The sequence below is a fragment of the Staurois parvus genome, unplaced genomic scaffold (assembly GCF_062004578.1).
Source record: "Staurois parvus isolate SC_StPar_1 unplaced genomic scaffold, SC_StPar_1.0 ptg000799l, whole genome shotgun sequence".
NCBI lineage: Eukaryota > Metazoa > Chordata > Amphibia > Anura > Ranidae > Staurois > Staurois parvus.
Window position 1 is genome coordinate 571,074 of NW_028318595.1, and position 25,607 is coordinate 596,680.

The window sequence follows — 25,607 nt, forward strand, 5'->3', positions numbered from 1 at the left end:
TCCATAATAATGTATTGTAGAGGGCACTGCATTACCCGCTAACATTCACATTGCTTAACTACTTCCCACCGACGTCCCTTTAACTGAGCCTTCATGCATCCAAATGGACTGTCCAATCATGTGACCACTGTGATAGGCTGTTACCAGGGGAGTCCCTAGGGTTGGTGTCACCTGGTGGGGTAACACTTGGTGACACCCCCTCCGACGATCCCCGCAGAATGGATCGGATGTGCAGATTGAGCATAATGGATCGGACTTCAATCCATTATGCTCAATCCGCAGATCCCATCCATCCTGCGGGGATCGTCGGCTTTCTTTACAACGTACCTTTTTGTGGAGCGGGTCCGGTGTCACCCCATATAGGTTGCATGCCGATGATCCCCGCAGGATGGTTCAGATCTGCGGATTGAGCATAATGGATCGGCATCCGATCCCTTATGCTCCCCAATCCGCAGATCCCATCCATCCTGCAGGGATCGTCGGCATGCAACCTATATGGGGTGACACCGGACCCGCTCCACAAAAAGGTATGTTGTAAAGAAAGCCGATGATCCCCGCAGGATCGTCGGCTTGCTTTACAACTTACCTTTTTGTGGAGCAGGTCCAGTGTCACCAGGGGCGGACTGACCATTTGGAAACTCGGGCACTGCCCGAGGGCCTGGGGTCAGTAGGGGGCCCCATGAGATGCTCCTGGTACCTTTTTCATAGGCTTTTTTGAGTTTGGGCAAGGACACAGGGGCCCCATGATCCCCTTTTGCCCGGGGGCCCCATGAGTTGTCAGTCCGCCCCTGAGTGTCACCAAGTGTGGTCGGTGTCACCCGGTGTGGGCCACACCCCCCGCACCTGCCTCGGGACGCCCCTGGCCGTTACAGTGGTCACATGATCGAGTGCCAATCCTGCCGGCTCCGGTCATCACTATGACTATGTCAGCTCAGTCACTGTGCTGGGAGCACGCAGTGAGTACACTGTCAGAACAGAAACCTTGGCCGTCCATGGACACAAATGTGCAGAACATGGAAGGTAAATCCCACCTTCATTTGTACATATGCATTACGGGGGCTGCCAAAGGATAAAGAAGAATGCATCACCCCCCCCGAATTATTTTTTAATCCCCTCTTACCTTGTTTGCTGGGTTATCCTCAAAATACATATTCTGACAAATCCAGCATTGTTCTGCTCTTATCCATCACTGCACACCGAGTCTGGCAACACCATAAACTTTACATATGTCAACAGGCAGCCGCTGCCTAGTCTGAGTTCTTGCAGCTGCCTTCCTTGATCATGGCATGTCATCAGGTCCACTGATGACACATGTGTGTCATGGCACATCATCAGGGGCTGGCTACAAGAACCAGGTAGAGACAGAAGATTCCTTAATGATGTGCATGCTGTGTAGCACATCATCTGGGGCTGGCTACAAGAACCAGGTAAAGGCAGCTGGCTCCCTATTGATGTGCATGCTTTGTGGCACGTCATCAGGGGCTGGCTACAAGAACCAGGTAAACACAGCTGGCTCCCTAATGATGTACTGGCTTGGCAACACATCATCAGGGTCTGGCTACAAAAACCATGTAAAAACAGCTTGCTCCCTATTGATGTGCATACTTTGCAGCACATCATCAGGGGCTGGCTACAAAAACCAGGTAAAGACAGCTGGCTCCCTATTGATGTGCATGCTTTGTGGCACGTCATCAGGGGCTGGATACAAGAACCAGGTAAAAACAGCTGGCTCCCTATTGATGTGCATGCTTTGCAGCACATCATCAGGGGCTGGCTACAAAAACCAGGTAAAGACAGCTGGCTCCCTATTGATGAGCATGCTTTGTGGCACTTCATTAGGGGCTGGCTACAAGAACCAGGTAAAGACAGCTGGCTCCCTAATGATGTGCTTACTTTGTGGTATATCATCAGGGAGCTGGCAACAAGAACCAGGTAGAGACAGCTGGCTCCCTGATGATGCGCATGCTTTGCAGCACGTCACCAGGGGCTGGCTACAAGAACTAGGTAAAGATAGCTGGATCCTTATTGATGTGCATGCTTTGCAGCATGTCATTAGGGGCTGGCTACAAGAACCAGGTGGAGACAGCTGGCCCCTGATGGCACGCAGTTGGGCAAATGCTGCATAATTCCACGAGGCTTCCTAGGATGTTAGACATCAGTATCCCAGGAGGCTTCGGAAGACTTAAACTTCATTCTCTCCTAGGTGAGAATCCCAGCAGTGCCAGGAGAGGTCTCTGAAAAACACTTTTAGAAAAAAAAGTACATTCTTCCAAGGGGGCAGGGCTTGTTGTAAAAGTCCATATGGGTGAGGGGGGTGAAGGTTCACTTTACAACAAACTTTTCAGTAACTACATGAATAAATTCCCGACACATCACAATATACAGCAATAAAAAAGTGGTACCTGTTATCAATAAAAAAAAGTCAGTCGTCAAACTCCAGCCAAATGTCTTTGCCTAAGGATGAACCTTACTGCTCCGTGAAGACGTCAGGTGACGAAACGCGTAGGGTAGAGCTTTGGATTGACGTCACTACATTCCGTAAGCGGCTTTCTGTGATGATTTTAACCAAATGTGTTTGTTGCTAGTGTCGGCTAGACACTTTTCCATGTGAGTGGATTTGATGAGCTTTTAAGAATAAATGTGTCATACGGTATCGCACGATCGTCTGCTTTGTCTTCTCCTTTTCTTTTGAACCTGTGCATAAACTATTTGGAATATCTTTTGGAGAATTTCGCTGTCAAGTTCCTAGACCTGCAGAGTATTGCTCCCAAAAAGGATATATAATAGGTTTCTGGATATCTGGGTGTCCCTGGCCTACAGAGCGTTGCCCCATTAGCTGAGAGTGAATCCACTGGAAAATCTGGTCATCATATCGTCTGCCTGCAGAGTATTGATCCCAGAGCAAAAAAGTGCAATTGGTGGTTTACAATTTAACTAGCAGTATGCTCTGGTGAGTTTATTCAGTTCTGTTGGTGGTGGATTTGCACATTTATTTCTGGTGATGGACATTTTTCACAGTTGAAAGAAAATTTCAGAGATATTTTGGTTCACATTTATTTTTTGTCACATTATACGTTGTATATTTAATTTAAAAATAGTGCTACCTTTTCTTGTTTTACTATTGATTATCAGTGCAGCCCCAAAAGTGCCCAACAGTGCTGCCAGTCAGTGCCACCAGTCAGTGCCGTCAGTTAGTGCCCTTCAGTGCTGCCTATTAGTACCCAGCAGTGCTGGATATCAGTGCAGCCTCATCAGTGTCTACTCATCAATGTCAACAGTGCTGCCTCATTAGTGCCACCCCATCAGTGCAGCCTATCAGTGCCCATCAGTGCTGCCTGTCAGTGCTGCCTCAACAGCGCCCATCAGTGCTGCCCATCAGTGCTGCCTCATCAGAGCTGTCTATCAATGCTCATCAACGCTGTCTATCAGTGCTGCCTTATCAGTGCCGATAAGTGCTGTCTATCAGTGCCCATCAGTGCTGCCTATCAGTGCACATCAATGCCATCTATCAGTGCTGCCTCATCAGTGCACATCAGTGCTGCCTATCAGTGCTGCCTCATCAGTGCTCATCACTGCTGCCGATCAGTGATGCCTCATCAGTGCCCATCAGTGGTGTCTATCAGTGCACATCAATGCTGTCTATCAGTGCTGCCTCACCAGTGCACAACAGTGCTGCCTATCAGTGCTGCCTCATCAGTGCTCATCACTGCTGCCTATCAGTTCACATCAATGCTATCAGTGCTGCCTCATCAGTGCTACCTATCAGTGCCGCCTCATCAGTGCACATCAATGATGTCTATCAGTGCTGCCTCATCAGTGCACAACAGTGCTGCCTCATCAGTGCTCATCACTGCTGCCTATCAGTGCACATCAATGCTATCAGTGCTGCCTCATCAGTGCTACCTGTCAGTGCCGCCTCATCAGTGCCCATCAATGCTGTCTATCAGTGCTGCCTCATCAGTGCCCATCAGTGCTTCCTCATTAGTGCCCATCAGTGCTGCCTCATCAGTGCCCATCGAGGTTGCTTATCAGTACTGCCTCATCAGTGCAGTCTCATCAAACGCACATCAGTGAAGGAGAAAAATTACCTGTTTACAAAATCATATAATAGAAAAAAGAAAAACTTTTTTGTTTGCTCTTTTTTTGTTTATAGTGCAAAAAATAAAAAAAATCCATTGGTGATTAAATACCACCAAAAGAAAGCTCTATTTGTGTGAAAAAAAATTGCTAAAAATGTCATATGGCTACAGTGCTGCATGACCGCGCAATTGTCATTCAAAGTGCAACAGCGCTGAAAGCTGAAATTTGGCCTGGGCAGGAAGGGGGTGAGAGTGCCTGGTAGGTAAGTGGTTAATGGCTGCCTGTGACCCTGTTGAGAGATTTTCTCTCACTTCCTGGCCCTGTGGCACCTGGTCAAGAGATGGTGCAAAGAGTGAAAGTGAAAGAAAATCCCAAATTTTGGATTGTCACCAGAAGAGGAATAAGGTGGAAATTGTCCAATGAGGATATCAAAAACATGACCTGTTGGGGGTAATAAAGAGGACTGGGGCTGGGAAACACTGCTCTAATCATTAGACTCCTCCCCTTGCGTTGCGCAGGCATTCTTGGGCCCGCTGTATAAATGAGTGCGTCCATTATTGTAGGCGGTGAGTCAGTATCTGCCGTGTACCTGAATCACACATTGCAGGGCTCACCTCCCACCCTCCGCCATCTATCTGTGAGCAGCCCTGGTGACAAAGATCTGTACAGCTCACACATGGCACAGCAAATCTTTTTCAGCAATAAAACCTCTTCCAGACGCTTTACTGCTCTTATCTGCTCATTCCGAATAAACACACCACAAGGCTGGGCCTTCGCCTCCCATCAAGGTCGCTCTGTGATGTCGCCGACACTTTTATTACCGTCCAGATTTCTGAGCAATAGGATCATTAAAATCCTCTACCCTGTCGGTGACACGCTTTTATATCGTAGTCATATTTAAAGCTCAACTAAAGCTGAACTCCAGGAGAAGCAAATATTAAGTCCTGTGTATTCTTCCTTGAATCTCGGGGTGCTTTGTGTATTTCTTCCAGATCTGTGCAGTAATCCGATGTGAGACTTTGACTTCCTGTAATAAAGACCTCTCACTGCTGCTCTCTCTCCTTGTGCAGGGTGACTGGTCTTGTCTCCGCCCCCTCCTATAGTTTTCTGCAGCAGCCTGTAGTAGGTGGCCCCTCCCACAGCTCTGCTCTCTGCACGGGCTATGTACAGCACTGTGCTGATGTCACTGCTACTTTTACAAAGTAATATCTAGATTCACAAAGGCACTTGGTGCACACAAAGTTGATTTAAATCCTTTGTGGCGATGGAGGCATTTATTTACATCAATATGTCTGTGCCCGGAGTTCAGATTTAATTCAACTAAAAAAAAAACATCAGGTGCATCAGAGCAAAAAGGTATGCAAAGACTTACGCCTCATTCACACAGGACATACGTAACCATATGCCCAGCCATGGAGGGCCGTGTTTACATGCATGGGGATGAACAGGTATTCTGTGTGCGGCCAGGAACTGGACTACAGAAACATGGAGAAGGAGACATTTCCTTCTTTACAGTCACTTTCTGCTGGTATGCTGAATGTTGTTTTGCACCAGGGGCGGACTGACCATTTGGAAACTCGGGCACTGCCCAAGGGCCCGGGGTCAGTAGGGGGCCCCATGAGATGCCCCTGGTACCTTTTTCATAGGCTTTTTAGAGTTTGGGCAAGGACACATGGGCCCCATGATCCCCTATTGCCCAGGGGCCCCATGAGTTGTCAGTCCGCCCCTGTTTTGCATTATCCCCTCCAGTCAGCAGAGGGAGAACTACATCCAGAAAAGCCTATGGATTTCTATGCAGAACACTGAGGATCATGGGATTTGAAGTCCAGAACAGCAGCCATAGAAAGGGATTCACGGACCCTTTACACTACAGTCCCCATGAACATTGTGGAAGAGGGGGGAGTGGTGGAATAGTTTTCACAGACTGCATTAAGAACTTCTTCCTCTTGGGTTCAAGGCGAACAGTTGAGAGGACATCCACTGTATAATGACCAGACTGCTGAGAAGCCAGACCAGCGGAGACACCCAAGGCAGTGAAGGCCGCAGTGAACGCATTAACATTGTTGCCGCAGGGAGACCAGAGCATCCTCTTACTTCCTACTGCTGAATCTCTGGAGAAACTGAGGGAGCTCCCTTTTCTACAGCAAGAGTTCCTAGATTGTAAGCTCGAAAGAGCACGGCCCTCGAACCTCTTGTATATTGTTTTGTTACTGTATTGTCTCATGTACTGTCCCCCACTATATTGTACAGCGCTGAGCAAACTTTTTGACACTAAATAAACACTATAATAATAATAACAACCGCACCGCAGGTACTGGTGAGAAGGCACTTCCCATTGTACACACTGTTAGCAGGGACTAAGATACTGTAGGCATGACAATAAGGATACTGTACCTACACCGCATCTTTACTGCACCTATACTGCATGCTGGTTTACTAAAACTGTCATTAAGTGCACCAATGCTTCCTAAAGGGCCCCTATGATGGCCGGCAGAAGAACAGCATAAAGGACTGCCTCTCCAGTAAAACCATCCTGCAAGCCCCCTTTGTTTTCCTCTCCCCTTTCCTTCATTTCTATGGACAGTGAACATCCAGAAGATCGAGGCCTATCATTTACTTCAGGTATTTAAATAGCACCATCAATTTACGCAGTGCTTCACATATATATTGTACATTCACATCAGCCCCTAACCCTCAAGGGGTGTACAATCTAAGGTCCCTAACTCACATTCATACATACACATACTAGGGCTGATTTGGACAGGATCCAATTAACCTACCAACATGTCTTTGGAGTGTGGAAGGAAACCCATGCAGGCACAGGGAAAACATGCAAACTCCAGGCAGGTGGTGCCGTGGTTGGGATTCAAACCAACAACCCCTAGTACTGCCAGGCAAAAGTGCTAACCATTTAGTCACTGTGCTGCCCTGTGTATTTTATTTATTTATTTCAAGTACTTATATAGCTCCGTCAATTTACGCAGCGCTCTACATATATATTGTACATTCACATCAGTCCCTAACCCTCAAGGGGTGTACAATCTAAGGTCCCTAACTCACATTCATACATACACATACTAGGGACAATCTAGACAGGATCCAATTAACCTACCAGCATGTCTTTGGAGTGTGGGAGGAAACCAGAGTATCCAGAGGAAACCCACGCAGGCACAGAGAGAACATGCAAACTCCAGGCAGGTGGTGCCATGGTTGGGATTTGAACCAACAACCTGAGTAGTGCTGACCATTTAGCCCCTGTGCTATCATAATCACAACCAAAGCACTTTGGTAGTATAGTTCCTGTGTTTGGTAAATCAAGCTTTGTTACTGGCCACTACTGCACTATAGGTGACATTGCTACTATTCATGCTGGTCTGGACACCAAGGGGGTTAGTTATTTAATTCATTCAGGTACTTATAAAGTGCCGTAAATTTAGGCAGCACTTTACATATATATTGTACATTCACATCAGTCCCTAACCCTCAAGGGGTGTACAATCTAAGGTCCCTAACTCACATTCATACATACACATACTAGGGCCAATTTAGACAGGATCCAATTAACCTACCAGCATGTCTTTGGAGTGTGGGAGGAAACCAGAGTACCTGGAGGAAACCCACACAGGCACAGGGAGAACATGCAAACTCCAGGCAGGTGGTGCTATGGCTGGGATTCAAACCAACAACCCTAGTACTGCCAGGCGGAAGTACTAACCATTTAGCCACTGTGGGTTATTCACTAAAACTGGGGAGTGCAAAATCTGGTGCAACTCTGCATAGAAACCAACCAGCCTCTGGGTTTTATTGCCAAAGCTTACTTAAACAAGCTGAAGTTAGAAGCTGATTGGCTCCCATGCCCAGCTGCACCAGATTCTAAATGCTCCAGTTTTAGTAAATCTCCAAATATCACCCAAACCGTCCTCTATGGTCCTCCCATGACCACCTATTCTCTAGCTCCCCTGTCTCCTCCTCCCATGCTTGTCTCCAGGACTTCTCCAGAGCCTCCCCATCCTCTGGAACCCTCTACCCCAATCTATCAGACTATCCCCTACTCTGCCCACTTTTAGGTGACCTCTGAAAACCTCTCTCTTCAGGGAAGCCTATCCTGCCCTCAGCTAATAACGGAATCTTCTATTCCTCCAACTAGTCCATCCCCCAAAGGAAGGGCAACCAAAATGCTGATATGGCCCACAATGAAATGGAGTTTGACACCCCTGCTGTAGAGGGAACCTAGCCTTAGAACTGCTTCCTTCACCCTGCAAGTCTATAGGAAGGTAAATGCATCTAAAGCAGGTCAACTGCACCCGCCATGAATTCTCAGCGATCTCAGAATATCTGTCCAATACATCCCATTGACAATGGCGGGAAGAGCGTTCCAATAACTCGCTTGCGGTGAATTGACGTAATCCAGATGGCAGTACTCTTACTAAACAGAAAAAGTGTTTTCTAGGTTGTAAATTAAAGCAATCACCAATAATGAACGTACTGCACGCTTTTTTGAATGGAAGCATCTTTATACTTGCCCTTAGCGATCTTACCGCCAACAATTTGCCGAAATCGCCAGAGGCAGGATCACTGAGAGGCTGCCTGTTTATCCCTATGGAATCTCTCCCCCCATAGCTGAAGCAGCGAGATGTCTTCCATTGCTAGAGATCTAGAGTCAGCAGCAGTCGGGTGAGCGCCTTAGTGACATCTCGCTGCATCCGGCACAGACAGGAGCCTCTGTGGTGAACCTGCCACGGGCAATCTGTCTCTAGTGGCAGAATCTGTGCCCATCTGACATCAGCCTTAGAGCTGAACTGCAGGCAAACAGCTAAATACACAAATGAATTATATATCTGAGAGTGGAACTGCCAAAGGATTTGTATTTCTGTCCGTCTGGTTCTGGGGTTTGCATAGCTCTGCCACACAGTACAGCCCTATCTAGGTGATCATAAGACCTGCTGCTGCAAATCAGTAAGATTTAGGGCTCATGTACACGGGGCGTTTGGAAAACTCTTCTGAACGATGGAAACTGACTGCTGGAAAATGCAGTTTAAAAAACATCAGTTTAGCCGCGTTTGCATACCGCGTTTATGTGCGTTTGCATTTAGAAGCGTTTTTTAAAAGATAACCTCGGGAGACCTTCAAAAATGCCCAGAATGCACTGAAGAACAGTAAAAAATTAACTATTCAAAATAGAAACGAACTCTCTTGCGCTCTGAAACCCAAAAGAGGTGGATAGATGGAACCAGAACTTGAAAAAATTCGACCACCTGCGCATAAGGGGTTGTGCAGCTCCAAACAAGGCTGGGGAAGCCGACCAATACTGTGAAGCAAAAACAAAAAAGAAGCGCACCAGCCTTGCGCAGGGGTGGACTGACCATTTGGAAATTCGGGCACTGCCCGAGGGCCCAGGGTCAGTAGGGGGCCCCATGAGATGCCTCTGGTACCTTTTTCATAGGCTTCTTTGAGTTTGGGCAAGAACTCAGGGGCCCCACGATCCCCTATTGCCCGGGGGCCCCATGAGTTGTCAGTCCGCCCCTGACCTTGCGCATTACCTCAGTAAACCAAATTTGTATTGAATCCAGAAATATACTCACAAACAATGAAGTATTTCAAGCATGTCAGTTCTCAAAGAAACTATGGAATGGTAAGACCTGCGCGAGTCCCATCATAGGGGTGGACACTCAGGGAACACTGACGCGTTTCGAAGGATGTTCCTTCTTCATCAGAGCTTTGAGAACTGACATGCTTGAAATACTTCATTGTTTGTCAGTATATTTCTGGATTCAATAAAAATTTGGTTTACTGAGGTAATGCGCAAGGTTGGTGCGCTTCTTTTTTGTTTTTGCTTCACACAAAAAATTAACTATTTCAGACATTTTGAGAGGAATAGAGAGCAGAAGCAGAGAGAGCAGTATGTGTTGAGATGACCTGTCTTTTCTGGTTGTATTCACTATGGATTCCATCATGAGCATAATGCGGCGCATTCTACCATTGTTTCCTTCATGGGAAACCTGGAACTGACTGCGCTGGTGTACCGGGTCCATTTGAATACATGGAAAACGCTTTGCATGCATTTCTGATGATGAAAAAAGGCTCTGGACAGCATCTGGATATGGAACAGTTAAAAACGCTTCTAAATGCAAACGCTTATAAACACGGTTAACCGCGTTTCCAAGCATTTGGCGTTTGAAAAGCCAGTAAAATCAACTCCTGAACGCAAGTTTGGTGCGTTCAAAAAAACGACTGTAAACTCAACTGCCTGTAAATGCCTATAAATGACGATGTATACATGGACACATAGGAGAACAGGGGCTGCTATAAAAAACGCAGAAAAGCTCCTGAACGTCAGTTTAGGAGCTGCAGTGTACATGAACCCTTACAGGTCCCGGTTCCAGCCTGACTGGACAATGAAAGTAGAAACAGCACACAGGTGAGCTCATCACTTTGCTCTCACCTCCTATCAGCATGCTCCTTACATTGCAGCACATCTTGTTGGCTCCTTGTGCTGCTTTTTCCTCCCCAGCCTGAATGTTGGAATACAAGAGATTGCAAGAGGATGACTCTAAATCAGTTTTTTTAATTGCAGGGAGTGTAAATACTTAAATTTAAGACGTATCGTGTGGAATCACTCAGCACATGCTCAGTTTGGTGTGTATTGCTAGAGGAGGTTTTTTTTTTCTTGGGAGAGTGCATGTGATCAACACAGGGCCAATCAGCACTCTCCAGACAGAGGTCAGGGGTCCTCCTAGAGAAAAATGAAAACTCCTCCTACAAGCTTTAACATGTGCTCTGCTGGGCACTGATAAAAGTCACAAGACTGCTATATATTGCTGATGAGAAAAGGTATCTATCAGTTTATATTTACTAACATAGTTGCATTTCCATGTTCTGTGGGAGACCAGCTATAGTGAGTGCAGGATCCGGGGAGACCAGCTATAGTGAGTGCAGGGTCCTGGGAGACCGGATATAGTGAATGCAGGGTCCTGGGAGACCAGATATAGTGAATGCAGGGTCTGGGGAGACCAGATATAGTGAATTCAGGGTCTGGAGAGACCAGATATAGTGAATGCAGGGTCCAGGGAGAACGGATATAGTGAATGCAGGGTCCTGGGAGAGCAGATATAATGAATGCAGGGTCCTGGGAGACCAAATATAGTGAATGCAGGGTCCAGGGAGACCAGATATAGTGAATGCAGGGTCCTGGGAGACCAGATATAGTGAATGCAGGGTCCACGGAGACCAGATATAGTGAATGCAGGGTCCACGGAGACCAAATATAGTGAATGCAGGGTCCAGGGGAGACTGGATATAGTGAATGCAGGGTCCGGGGACACCAGATATAGTGGATGCAGGGTCCAGGGAGAGCGGATATAGTGAATGCAGGGTCCGGGGACACCAGATATAGTGGATGCAGGGTCCAGGGAGAGCGGCTATAGTGAATGCAGGGTCCAGGGAGACCGGATATAGAGAATGCAGGGTCCGGGGAGACCGGATATAGTGAATGCAGGGTCCGGGGAGAGCGGATATAGTGAATGCAGTGTCCGGGGAGACCGGATATAGTGACTGCAGGGTCCGGGGAGACCGGATATAGTAAATGCAGGGTCTGGGGAGACCGGATAGAGTGAATGCAGGGTCCGGGGAGACCGGATATAGTGAATGCAGGGTCCGGGGATACCGGATATAGTGAATGCAGGGCCTGGGGAGACCGGATATAGTGAATGCAGGGTCCGGAGAGACCAGATATAGTGAATGCAGGGTCCGGGGAGACCGGATATAGTGAATGCAGGGTCCAGGGAGACCGGATATAGTGAATGCAGGGTCCGGGGAGACCGGATATAGTGAATGCAAGGTCCGGGGAGACCGGATATAGTGAATGCAGGGTCCTGGGTTTAGTAACACTTTAACTCTTCAGTAGGACACAGATGTTGAATCCAATGCAATTTAACTTCAGCAAACTGCAGTGCAGAGGATGTTTTTCCATTGTTTTGAGGTGCAAGAAGGCGATACGATACCTTTCCTCTGCCCTTTCTCTATAAAATGCTAACACTGACTGTGGGAACATGGAAGAAATGGGGAGGGTCTAGCTAGGACTGAACTAACTAACACTACAGAGGACGGGAGGATAGAGGGAGAAACCAAAATAACATAGTAAACAAGTTGTAGTGGCTCTAAACTGCCACTAGATGTCAGCATGCTACGGAACAACAATAACAACAATAACTGCAGTTTAATACAACAGAGAAAAAAATGTACATAAATTGGACAGAACGGCTAAAGATAAAAAAAAATGAGCCGTCCTATCTGCCTGGCCACCCGTAGTGCATTTTGTATGCGATTTTTATGTCAAAGATTCCCAGGAGCAGGATTGGAGCCAGGAGTCCAGGATACACAACAAAAATGCATAAAAATGCAACAAAAACATGCTTTTCTACCGCATTATTTGTTTTTCACAAAAGATCCATTAGGATTTTCAGAGTTTTATACAGCCTACATGAAAACATTGAAACAGTGCAATAAAGTTTTGCGCTTTTTTTATTGAGCGGAGCAATGTGAAAGCAGCCTTACTCAAGGTTCACACCTATGCAGGTTGCGTTTGACCCATTTCTGCATTGCGTTTTTGCACCTGCGTTTTTTACACGTTTTTGATACATTTGGCATTTTTTACATGTTTTGATGTATTTGGCATTTTTTGTTGTCATTTTTTAAATTTCCCTTGTTGCTAGGCAGATTTAAACCGCAAAACAAAAAAAAAAACAGCAAAAACACACTACATGCTTTTCTACAGTGTTTCCATTGAAGTCTATAGAACCAAAAATGCAACTTTTTGCATTAAAAAAAAATGTCCCTGACCCTTTCAAAAACCGCACCGGGTGAAAACGCGGAGAAGTGAACGTGTCCCATAGGAAATCATGTTAAATGGACTGCTGTGCGTTTCTGCAAAACGCAACAGAAAACGCTTAGGTGTGAACCTAGACTTATGAAGGCCATAGATGGGTCGAAACCAGGCCTTTTTTTATAAAAAAAAACGAGAAATCGGTCGTTCGATCGGCATACGTTACCAACGGTAAAAAAATCGGCCGAATTTCGGCCCGTCTACGGCATTTAATTACCTCTGTCCCTTGCAGAGACCTCCGCTATTATATTTGACATGAAAAAGTATAGCGGTTGCAACAATGTATCCAATTGTATCCATTTCAGATACAGATGTTTTTATTCGGATACAAATAGATACATTGTTGCAACCGCAATACTTTTTCATGTCAAATATAATAGCGGACTGGAATTCTTCTTTTTCTTCTGCTTCTTTTTCTTCCTCTTTTTCTTCTTTTTTTTCTTCTTCTTGCAGGTCACGTCTAATGCGCAGATTTTTTATCGGTAAAACAATCGGCCGATTTGCCCATCATTGCCGGGAAAATCGACTGATTGTCAAAATCGGCCGCAAATTTTCCAACCTTATCAATAAAAAAAATGTGCCAAAACCCCCAAAAATGGCCGACCACTTAACCCACTAACGGTGCGAAAATCGGCCGGTTTTTTTTTCGGCTGAAAAATCGGTCGATTTTCGACCCGTCTATGGCCTGCATTAGCGTTTACATCTGTATAGGGATGGATGTGGGTGAAAACGCGGAGATGTGAACCTGTCCCATAGGAAATCATGTTAAATGGACTGTAGTGCGTTTCTTCAAAACGCAGTAGAAAACGCTTAGGTGTGACCCAAGAGTTACGTTGCCTGTTTGTAAAAAAAAAAAAAAGCGATTTTAATCCACAGCTGTATCGAATTATTTTCTCTGTGTTTTTCCATACAACTGCCTGTTTTTGTTTTTTTTTCATCTCTTTTCTTTACTTTTTTCCAAACTTCTTCTTACCCCATTTCCTTTTTCGCTCCGTCTATTTAATATCGCCCAACCGCATGATCTCGGTAATGTGAAAAAAAAAAAAAAAAAAAACTGCAAGCCAAGAACACATTTTCTGAATTGATTTGCATAATGATACCTGAATGCGCTTTCTGAAACAATGACACCGACTAATTTGATTGGCCGGTAATGAGCGGAGCGTTCGGCGCTCCCCTTGTCTCCTTGTCTTCTCACTTGTTCAGAGGTTAATGCAGAGGACTGTAAGTGAATGTTTGTGACACCTCTTGTACACAGGCGCAGTGAAAGGGACAGAAAACAATCAATTTCGCCACAAGAAGAATTGGTATGACGCCAGCCCGCTGCATGCTGAAAGCGCAATAAATTACCTGTGACAGGCTGATTCAGTTGTTCCCCATTCAACGTCCTGGTGAAACACAACGCGCGACACCATTGGCTCCCGAAGCCCGGGGGCTTGTGCGTGAGCGCCATATATATTGATCCGCCGGGGGCTTTCAGTTGAACTGAACAGAAGTTGTTGCTGAGTTTGCCCTCGGAATGATTAAATACACTTTCTCCGCTGCGGCATACTTACTAAATTTCATTTGACCGACTCTCGGGCTGATTATGGGCCATTTGGGCTCGTAGAAGATCACGGAGGATAAAATTTGATTCTTTGTTACACTGAACGATAGCTTGTAGGTTAAAGAGTCACCTCTGCCGTGTCCTTCAATCAGATCAGCTCAATAAAGTGAGCAGTTGCCTATGCAGGGCCACTGTAAGACTAGGTATAGGTTGACATCTAAACCTGCCACTCCTCTGAAAAGCAATACACAGTCCGCTTGCTTTTCAGAGGAAATTGAGAGGCGGTGAGGAGGGGATGTGTTGCCTCTTCACCATCTGTATTGTGCCCATTTTTGCCAAACAGACAGTCTGTAAGACTAGGTATAGGTTGACATCTAAACCTGCCACTCCTCTGAAAAGCAATACACAGTCCACTCGCTTTTCAGAGGAAATTGAGAGGCGGTGAGGAGGGGATGTGTTGCCTCTTCACCATCTGTATTATGTCCATGTTTGCCAAACAGACTGTCTGCAACTCAGAGGCGTAGCTAGGATATTTTGTGCCCGGGGACAAACGGCCACCTCATGAAACACCCCCCCGCTTCATATGGTCCCTGTATACACCCCCCGCTTCATCTGGTCCCTGTAGACACCCCCCGCTTCATCTGGTCCCTGTAGACACCCCCCGCTTCATATGGTCCCTGTAGACACCCCCCGCTTCATATGGTCCCTGTAGACACCCCCCGCTTCATATGGTCCCTGTAGACACCCCCCGCTTCATATGGTCCCTGTAGACACCCCCTCGCTTCATATGCTCCCTGTAGACACCCCAACGCTTCATCTGGTCCCTGTAGACACCCCCCCGCTTCATATGGTCCCTGTAGACACCCCCCCGCTTCATATGGTCCCTGTAGACACCCCCCGCTTCATCTGGTCCCTGTAGACACCCCCCCGCTTCATATGGTCCCTGTAGACACCCCCCGCTTCATATGGTCCCTGTAGACACCCCCCGCTTCATCTGGTCCCTGTAGACACCCCCCGCTTCATATGGTCCCTGTAGACACCCCCCCCCCTCTTCATATGGTCCCTGTCTGTGGACACCCCCCCACTTCATATGGTCCCTGTAGACACCCCCACCTGCTTCATATGGTCCCTGTAGACACCCCCCGCTTCATATGGTCCCTGTAGACCCCCCCCCGCTTCATATGGTCCCTGTAGACACCCCCCCGCTTCATATGGTCCCTGTAGACACCCCCCCCCCGCTTCATATGGTCCCTGTAGACACCCCCCCGCTTCATATGGTCCCTGTAGACACCCCCCCGCTTCATATGGTCCCTGTAGACACCCCTTCCATCCCGATCACACACATTGCCCCCCCCCCTTCATCCACGGCACTACTCACCCGGCTCGGCTCTCCCCTCGTCCCCTCCGGCACATGCCCGGCTCACTGCCCTCCTCTCCGCTCCTCTCCCGGCCGGCTCCTCTCTCCTCTCATAACTCACTGTGGATGGCAGACATATGAGATGACACGTCTGCTGCAGCCGCTGCAATGATCTTGTGACCTCATTTTGGCACCCCTGTACCTTGGCGCCCGGGTACATATGTACCCCCCTGCCCCCCCTAGCTACGCCTCTGCTGCAACTGCATGCAATTACGGGAGTTGTCATCACTTCCCCATTCACTTGAATGGGTCACTTTTCGTCAGGCCAATTGCAACATGTTGGTTAGTTTTTGCAACGGGCGTAAAGTGAAGCCAAGGAAATGTAAGAACATGCTGGGGAAATATGCGATATTGAAGCAAATCTGTTGCTTTGCCCTAAATAGTCAATGCACAGGTTCTCTTTAAAGCAGTGGTGGCCAACTTTATAGATAATGGGGGGCTTTAAGTGTAGCCCCTCGATATCACCAAAAGGATAGAAAAGAATAGAATTCAGTGAACATTCAGTGTCCGGGACAGCAGGTACACAACAGGATTGAGTCAAAGACTAATCAGAAGATGGTCAGAGACATGGACATTATATAAGAAACAGTCAGAAACTGTGGACATAATACAGGACATGGTCAGAGACTGTGGGCAATATACAAGAAATGGTCAGAGACTGGAGATACAATACAAGTGATGGCCACAGACATGGACATGGTACAAGAGATGGTCAGAGACTGCAGACATACTACAGGAGATGGTCAGGAACTGCAGACATGAGATAAGAGATGGTCAGAGATTGCAGAAATACTACAAGAGATGGCCAGAGACTGCAGAAATACTACAGGAGACAGTCAGAGACTGCAGAAATACTACAGGAGATGGTCAGGGACTGCAGACATGATACAGGCAATAGAGGCTGCACACATGATACAAGAGATGGTCGGAGGCTGTGGACATAATACAAGAGACGGTCAGAGACTGGAGATACAATACAAGTGATGGCCACAGACATGGACATGGTACAAGAGATGGTCAGAGACTGCAGACATACTACAGGAGATGGTCAGGAACTGCAGACATGAGATAAGAGATGGTCAGAGATTGCAGAAATACTACAAGAGATGACCAGAGACTGCAGAAATACTACAGGAGACAGTCAGAGACTGCAGAAATACTACAGGAGATGGTCAGGGACTGCAGACATGATACAGGCAATAGAGGCTGCCCACATGATACAAGAGATGGTCAGAGACTGTGGATATGGTACATGAGATGGTCAGAGGCTGCATAAATTATATACGCTGTTAGCCTGGGCCCCGTATGGGGGACTGGTGGTACTGCTTATCCACAGCCCTGGATATAGACAATTGTCAGAGGCTGCAGAAATAATAGAGGAGAAGGTCAGAGACTGCGGACATGATAGAAGAGATGGCCAGAGACTGCAGACATGATAGAAGAGATGGTCAGAGGTTGCAGACATGATAGAAGAGATGGTCAGAGACTGCGGACATGATAGAAGAGATGGTCAGAGACTGCAGACATGATAGAAGAGATGGTCAGAGGCTGCAGACATGATAGAAGAGATGGTCAGAGACTGCAGATATGATAGAAGAGATGGCCAGAGACTGCAGACATGATAGAAGAGATGGTCAGAGACTGCGGACATGATAGAAGAGATGGCCAGAGACTGCAGACTTGATAGAAGAGATGGTCAGAGGCTGCAGACATGATAGAAGAGATGTACAATATATGTGTAAAGCGCTGCGTAAATTGACGGCGTTATATAGGTACCTGTAGTAAATAAATGATAGACCTCGATCTTCTAGATGTGCACTGTCCATAGAAATGAAGGAAAGGGGAGAAGGAAACAAAGGGGGCTTGCAGGATGGTTTTACTGGAGAGGCAGTCCTTTACGCTGTTCTTCTGCCGGCCATCATAGGGGCCCTTTAGGAAGCATTGGTGCACTTAATGACAGTTTTAGTAAACCAGCACTCAGTATAGGTGCATTAAAGAGGTGTAAAATGACGGTGCTATATGAGTACCTGTAATAAATAAATAATAAAAGGTGGACTTGGAGGACCATGACCATGCAATGTGTGTAAGCACAGTCATGTGTTTGAGCCTGCATCACAGAGTGACCACGCAGGAAAACAATTGTGTAACAGTTGTCACCTCATAACAGGAAGTGCCTGGACAAGGATCACCAGGTATACAAATTTAAACAATGTTGAAAACGACATTTGAAATGACATTAGGATGTTAAAGCGTCCATGAGATTTTAGCAATGACATTTACATCTGCTCGAATTAATTATTCCCCTTATCTGACCCAGAGAACAGCTTGCAGCCCTTTTATTTAGATGCTGAAACTTGTCAATAGCTGCATGGAGGATGAAGATAAATATGGAGTTCAGGCGCTCAGACTAAAGCGCCAGCAAGGCAATTAGTACACTGTAGTGTAATCTATTGATTGTGGATGACATATATCACATCGGTACAATTGCCGTAAGATAGACTTCCGGGGCCAGATGGCCCTATAATGATTTTGCTGTTCAGACGTTTACGACTTTTGTTGTCGCCGAGCATTGTTGTGTAATGGCAATACGGATTATGTAGAGCTGAAAATACGACAGCAATTAAAACTTGGTTGAACTTTCCGTTTAAAACAACTAAATACATTCCAGGTACATCACAACAAAAGGTGTGCAAAGTCCTAAGTGAGGTACACACTATTGCAGGCCATACATGGGTCAAATTCCGAACGAATTTCCTGTAGAAAATCGGAAATTTTGTGCATTATGTAATCTGGTGATGCCACCATTGATTTCGAAATTCGACCAACCAAGCCTTTAATTTCACCCCATGTTGCTACAGAAACAAATTTTCATGGCAAACAATTTTCTTTTCTTTCCAGGTCACACCTCACGCTCATTTCTTTTTTTTATTACATTTCTTGCACGATTCTTCCATCATTGATTAGAAATTTGTTCGTTTTTTAAAAAAATTTCCAACATGCCCGATCACTCAAATTCGATGGTCACATGAAAATCAGCCGATGCTGTGGCCCATTAATGGTGCAAAATTTGAACGAAAATTCTTAGAAAAGATTTTCAAAAGAAAATTCTTTCAGAATTTGACCCGTGTATGGCCGGCTTATGAGAAAATTCCATACAAGACACGATCATTTGATTTTCATATGGTGTGTACCCAGTAGCATCCCAAGGCAGGTGCGGGGGGTGCGCGCTGCACCGGGTGACACCTACCGCACGGGGTGACACCGGACCTGCTCCACGAAAAGGTAAGTTGTAAAGCAAGCCGACGATCGGATGGATCGGATTTGCGGATTGGGGAGCATAATGGATCGGAGTCCGGTCCATTATCCGCAGATCCAATTCATTCTGCGGGGATCGTCAGAGGGGGTGTCACCAAGTGTTACCGCACCGGGTCACACCAGCCTAGGGACACCCCTGCATAGGGCACTGGTAGCTATTTTACACTATTTAACACTTGGTGACACACAGGGGCGGACTAATCATTTGAAAACTTGGGCACTGCCTGAGGGCCCGGGGTCAGTAGGGAGCCCCATGAGATGCCCCTGGTACCTTTTTCATAGGCTTTTTTGAGTTTGGGCAAGGACACAGGGGCCCCATGATCCCCTACTGCCTGGGGGCCCCATGAGTTGTCAGTCCGCCCCTGGTGACACCCCCTCTGACGATCCCCGCAGTTGTAAAGACTCCATCCCGTGGGGATCGTCGGTATGCAACCTATACGTGACACCGGACCCGCTTCAAGAAAACCGCAGTTGTAAAGAAAGCCGACGATCCCCGCAGAATGGATCGAATCTGTGGATTGAGCATAATGGATTGGACTCCGATCCATTATGCTCCCCAATCCGGAAATCCAATCCATCCTGCGGGGATTGTCGGCTAGCTTTACAACTTACCTTTTCGTGGAGCGGGTCCGGTGTCACCCTGTATAGGTTGCATGCCGACGATCCCCGCGGGATGGATCAGATCTGCAAATTGAGCAAAATAGATCGGAGTCTGATCCATTATGTTCAATCTGCAGATCCGATCCATCCCGCGGGGATCGTCGGAGGGGGTGTCACCAAGTGTTATCGCACCGGGTGACACCAACCCTAGGGACGCCTCTGTGTATACCCAGCTTTCAACACCCAGTTCAGACTTTCCAAATGAAAATGTCCGAAGAGACGGACTCCAAAATTTTCCTCGTGTGAGAACAGAACTAACTATTCCAAGAGAAAATTCAGATACAAAAGACTACGCATGATCAGAAACAATAATTAAACAAAAGCATTTGTCATGTGAGGATTTTCATACAATTAGTACCCTCCCTAATTTCGACCTGCTGTGAAACATCGAGGGAAACCAAACTATCATTCGTCCGATTTTCTTATAGTGTGTACTGAGCTTTAGGCTGCAATCACACTAAGCTGAGTGTTTTTCAGGTGTTTTTTTTTTTAGGTTTTTTTGAGTGTTTTTTTTGAGTAGCTTTGTAATAAATGGGCAGCACAGTGGCTAAATGGTTAGAATTCCTGCCTGGCAGTACTAGGGTCGCTGGTTTGAATCCCAACCATGGCACCTCCTGCCTGGAGTTTCCATGTTCTCCCTGTGCCTGTGTGGGTTTCTTCTGGGTACTCTGGTTTCTTCCCACACTCCAAAGACATGCTGGTAGGTTAATTGACACCTGTCTAAATTGGCCCTAGTATGTGTATGTATGAATGTGAGTTAGGGACCTTAGATTGTACACCCCTTGAGGGTTAGGGACTGATATGAATGTACAATATATATTTAAAGCGCTGTGTAAATTAATGGTGCTATATAAGTACCTAAAATAAATAATTATAGACATTTTTAATGCATTTTTGCTGTGACCAATAGAAATAGCTGCTGTTTGAGCTGAAAACACCTGAAAAACCGTTCATTCCCACCCTTCAGGTGTTTTCCATTCATGTCTATGGGGGCAAATCGCTCAAATCTGCTGGAAAAGCACTTTTTTCAGCAACAGGTATTTTGCTACAGTAGACAAAACACTCAAGTGTGAACAGGGGCCATTAAAAATAATGGGGTCGAGCTTCGAACTGAAAAACAATCAAGTGTGAATGGGGGTCTAAGAGTTAGTTTATTTTGAAAGTAGCCACAGCCAGAGTGGAAAAGACTGTCCCCTGCCAGCACGGGGAGAGTGGGACCCTTGCTCTCTGTTTGGAAGCAGTAGCCTCTCTGCAGAAGTCGAATATGCCCCCCCGGCTGAGTCTTGAATTAGAGCTCCAGCTCAGATTTAGCAGTTCTATATTATGAAAGGCTAAGTTCACACTGTAGCGGGTTTGCGGGCATTTTCAAAAGAATGGGCTGCTGTGCCTGTGTTTCCCACAAAAATAGGTGCCTGCACCATTTTCATAACACAGCCGCAGGGAAATTGCATAGTCCTTTTGCACCATGCGATTTCCCTGCAGTTCCCGCATCAGCAAGCACATGCTCGGATGCATGGGGGTGCCCTTAACACATAAACAAGCAGCTATACTTTCCTTATCCTCAGCTCATGCAGGCTTCTCTGCGCTGTAATACCAGTCCCTGAAACCTCTTCTGCCCTGCACTCCAATGGTCAGATGCCCTCTGACATCATCAAGACCAATGCAGAGAACATAGCCCTGCACTAGATATGAGGGCGCCAAGGGACAGTCTACTGTTGAAGCGTAGGGGAGCGCCCTCTGCTGGAGGATCACGGAAGTTATTCTATCCCCTAGAAATAAACAAGCAGCTATACTTTCCTTTTCCTCAGCTCATGCAGGCTTCTCTGTACTGCAACTCTAGTCCCTGAAACCTCTTCTGCCCTGCACTCCAGTGGTCAGATGCCCTCTGACATCATCAAGACCAATGCAGAGAACATAGCCCTGCACTAGATATGAGGGCGCCAAGGGACAGTCTACTGTTGAAGCGTAGGGGAGCGCCATCTGCTGGAGGATCAGGTACGTTTTTCTATCCCCTAGAAATAAACAAGTGGCTATACTTTCCTTATCCTCAGCTCATGTAGGCTTCTCTATACTGCAACACTAGTCCCTGAAACCTCTTCTGCCCTGCACTCCAGTGGTCAGATGCCCTCTAACATCATTAAGACCAATGCAGAGAACATAGCCCTGCACTAGATATGAGGACGCCAAGGGACAGTCTACTGTTGAAGCGTAGGGGAGCGCCATCTGCTGGAGGATCACCTAGGTTTTACCATCCCCTAGAAATAAACAAGCCATTAACCCTTTCAGTGTAGGGAGGCAGGCCCTGCCCAGAGCTGGGCTTTACCCCCTTGCCGCCCACGTAATGCATATGACGGTGAGCTTTACCGCCTACACACCGCACATATGCAACCAAAGATGGCCGAGGTTTCGGAGAGCATGCTCCTGGCACAGCGACCAAGCTGCCATAGACTGGCCTCAGTCGCTAGTCATGACCAGGAGCTGGCGGGACAGACTGCAGTGGACCTATGACCACTGTGACAGCCAATCATAGTGAAGACATGATCAGGAAGTCTGCCCCCCCCCGACATAAAGACCCACTTAAAGGGATGCTAGACCTGAGCAGGAAGGGGTTAAGATTGCCATACAAAATATACATTCAGCCCAGGTTCACACTAACGGGATGAGACATTTCTGTGCGAGTGCCGCACTACATTATAATCGCACCCCGTTCATAGGAACCACTGTTCTGGGTGTGTAATTTAAGTTAACGACACCCCGAAATCAGTTCGCAAAACGCAGTGTGATGAGTAAAATCGGATCTCACCCATGCGATCCGATTCTGGTGAGGACTAAAAAAGGGTCCTGCACTTTTTTGGTGCGGTGCGATTTGAGCCATAGAAAATATAAGGCTCAAATTGCATCGCACAGAATTTGCATGATATGCACAGGAATGCGGTGCGGTTCCTGTGTGAATCACATGCGATGTGGCACATCGCATCCGTGTGAACCCGGGCTTAGGGCTGGTTCACAATATAGAAATGCAGTCCACATGAGTTTCCACATGCAGGTTTTTGATGCATTTTTGACGCGTTACGATGCATTTTTGAAGTGCTTTTGGCGCATTCCAGTGCGTTTTTTTATGCTTTCCGTTTCATTTTTTCCCCCTCTCTTTTTCTTCAGTTTAAATAGGAAAATGTGCATTGCAGAGCATTTTTTGGTGCTTTTGGGTGCGTTGGCTAAAGCCAAGAATGAAAATGTCATCCAATATTGCACCATAAGCACCATTCCAGAGCATTTTTGGTGCTTTTGGGTGTGTTCCAGTGTGTTTTTGGTGCATTTTTTCTAGGCGTTTTTTACTGCGTTCCAGTACAGTTTTGTGCAGAAAAAATGCAGCCTGTTCTACTTATTTTTCTATAACCGGAACGCACTGGAACTGCAAGCACTGATGTGAACTATGACATTGACAGCCATATCACCTGCTTTCTGTGCGTCTTGGATGCAGAAAAGAAGCAACTGAAACGCATGTAGTGTGAACTGGACCTTAATGATTTTCCTGACTCTATAAGTGGAATAGTGATGGATATTTTTTTTTTATCTCTGAGGAGTTAATAGTGACTCAGGGATATAACTGTCTTGCTTTAAGGGCTTGTAAACGTATTATTGATAGTTCAGTAATAATATTTGTCTTCAGAGGACAGACTTCTCCAGGACAAATATTATGTTAGGTTGTGTAAGCAATGACAATGGCACGACTGCTGGTGTCCACAGAGAGCACAAACATGGGGCTGCCGCATGTATCGCCATGAGAATACATTGTATCTGAGCCCGGGTTCACACTGATGGGGTGCGGAATTCACAGCGGTTTTAGTGCAAATTCCGCACCGCATCAGAATCGCACCACGTTCATGCAAACCACTGCGGGTGTTTATGTTAACAACACCCCGAAAGCACTCCGCAAAATGCGGTGCGATGTGCAGAATCGGATCACATAGGTGTGAATACCTCTGCGATCGGGTTCTAGTGCGGACCAAAAAAATGGTCTTGCACGTTTTTGGTGCGGTGTTATTAGAGCCATACAAAATGTACGGCTCCGATCGCACCGCACACAAATCGCATGTGATTTACACAGGAATGCGGAGCGGTTCCTGTGCGAATCACATGCAATATACCGCACCGCATATATGTGAACCCGGGCTAAAGCCAAGAATGAAAATGTCATCCAATATTGCAGCCTACCTGCCCTTAGAAGTGGCGGCTGCATTGGGTTCCTGTCACATGGGCGTTCTGTATGTCCGTTCTTCATTTGTCCATTTTCAGATGAAAAATGGACACCCATGTAGTCTATGGACTAGCAGATGTAAACAGATGATCATCTGTTTATATCCGTTAATGTGCGCATCCGTTAACATCCGTTTTTTTTGAACAGAAGAAAACCTTATTTTTCTTTCGTAAAAAACCCCAGAAAGGCCAAAAAACGGATGTAAACGGACAAAAAACAGATGTAAATAGACAAAAAAATAGATGAAAACGGATGTATACGGACAAAAACAGATGAAAATGGATGTATATGTACAAAAAAACAGATTAAAACTGATGTAAACGGATAGAAAAATATGTAAACAGACAAAAAACTGATGTAAATGGACAAAAAACAGATGAAAACGTATAAAACAAAACATGTAAATGGATGTAAACGGACAAAAAAACAGATGCAAATGGACAAAAAAAAACAGATGAAAGCAGATGTAAATGGACAAAAACAGATGAAAATGGATGTAAACAGACAAAAAAAAAATGAAAATGGACGTAAATGGACAGAAAACAGATGTAAATGGACAAAAAACAGATGAAAACTGATGTAAACGGACAAAACCAGATGAAAAAGAATGTAAATGGACAAAAAAAGATGTAAATGGATGTAAACGAACAAAAAACAGATGTAAATGGACAAAACAGATGAAAACAGATGTAAACGGACAAAAACAGATGAAAAAGAATGTAAATGGACAAAAAAAAGATGTAAATGGATGTAAACGAACAAAAAACAGATGTAAATGGACAAAACAGATGAAAACAGATGTAAACGGCCAAAAAACAGATGAAAATGGATGTAAGTGGATGAAAAACAGATGTAAATTGATGAAAAAACGGATGAAAAAGGGATGTAAACTGATCCATTTTTTTGGATGTAAACAGACAAAAACAGATTAAACCGGATGTAACGGACAAAAAAAAGATGTAAATATATGTAAATGTGACAAAAAAGCAAATGTAAATGGACAAAAAGATGAAAACGGATGTAAACGGACAAAAACAAATGAAAACGGATGTAAACAGATGAAAACGGATATAAACAGACAAATAAAGCTTTAAATGGATATAAATGGACAAAAAACAGATGAAAACATGTAAACGGATAAAAAAACAGATGAAAATGAATGCAAGTGGATGAAAAAGGGATGTAAACTGATGAACAACTGATGTGAACTGATCCGTGTTTTTTTTTTTAAAAAACCTGACTGAACTTCTGAAAAAAAATGGAACGCCGTATGAAAGGGGCCTTAGTTTTCTTTTTCAGGCAAAGTCCATTTTCTGCAAGTACAGAAATCTGTTATTCCTGACACAAATTCAGAGTTCTTTGTGCACTGAAGTGTCAAACAATGTTATTCAGCCTTTTCGGATTTCTTCTGTGGACTGCAAAACAACTCTCCCTTATAAAATGAGATGAGCTG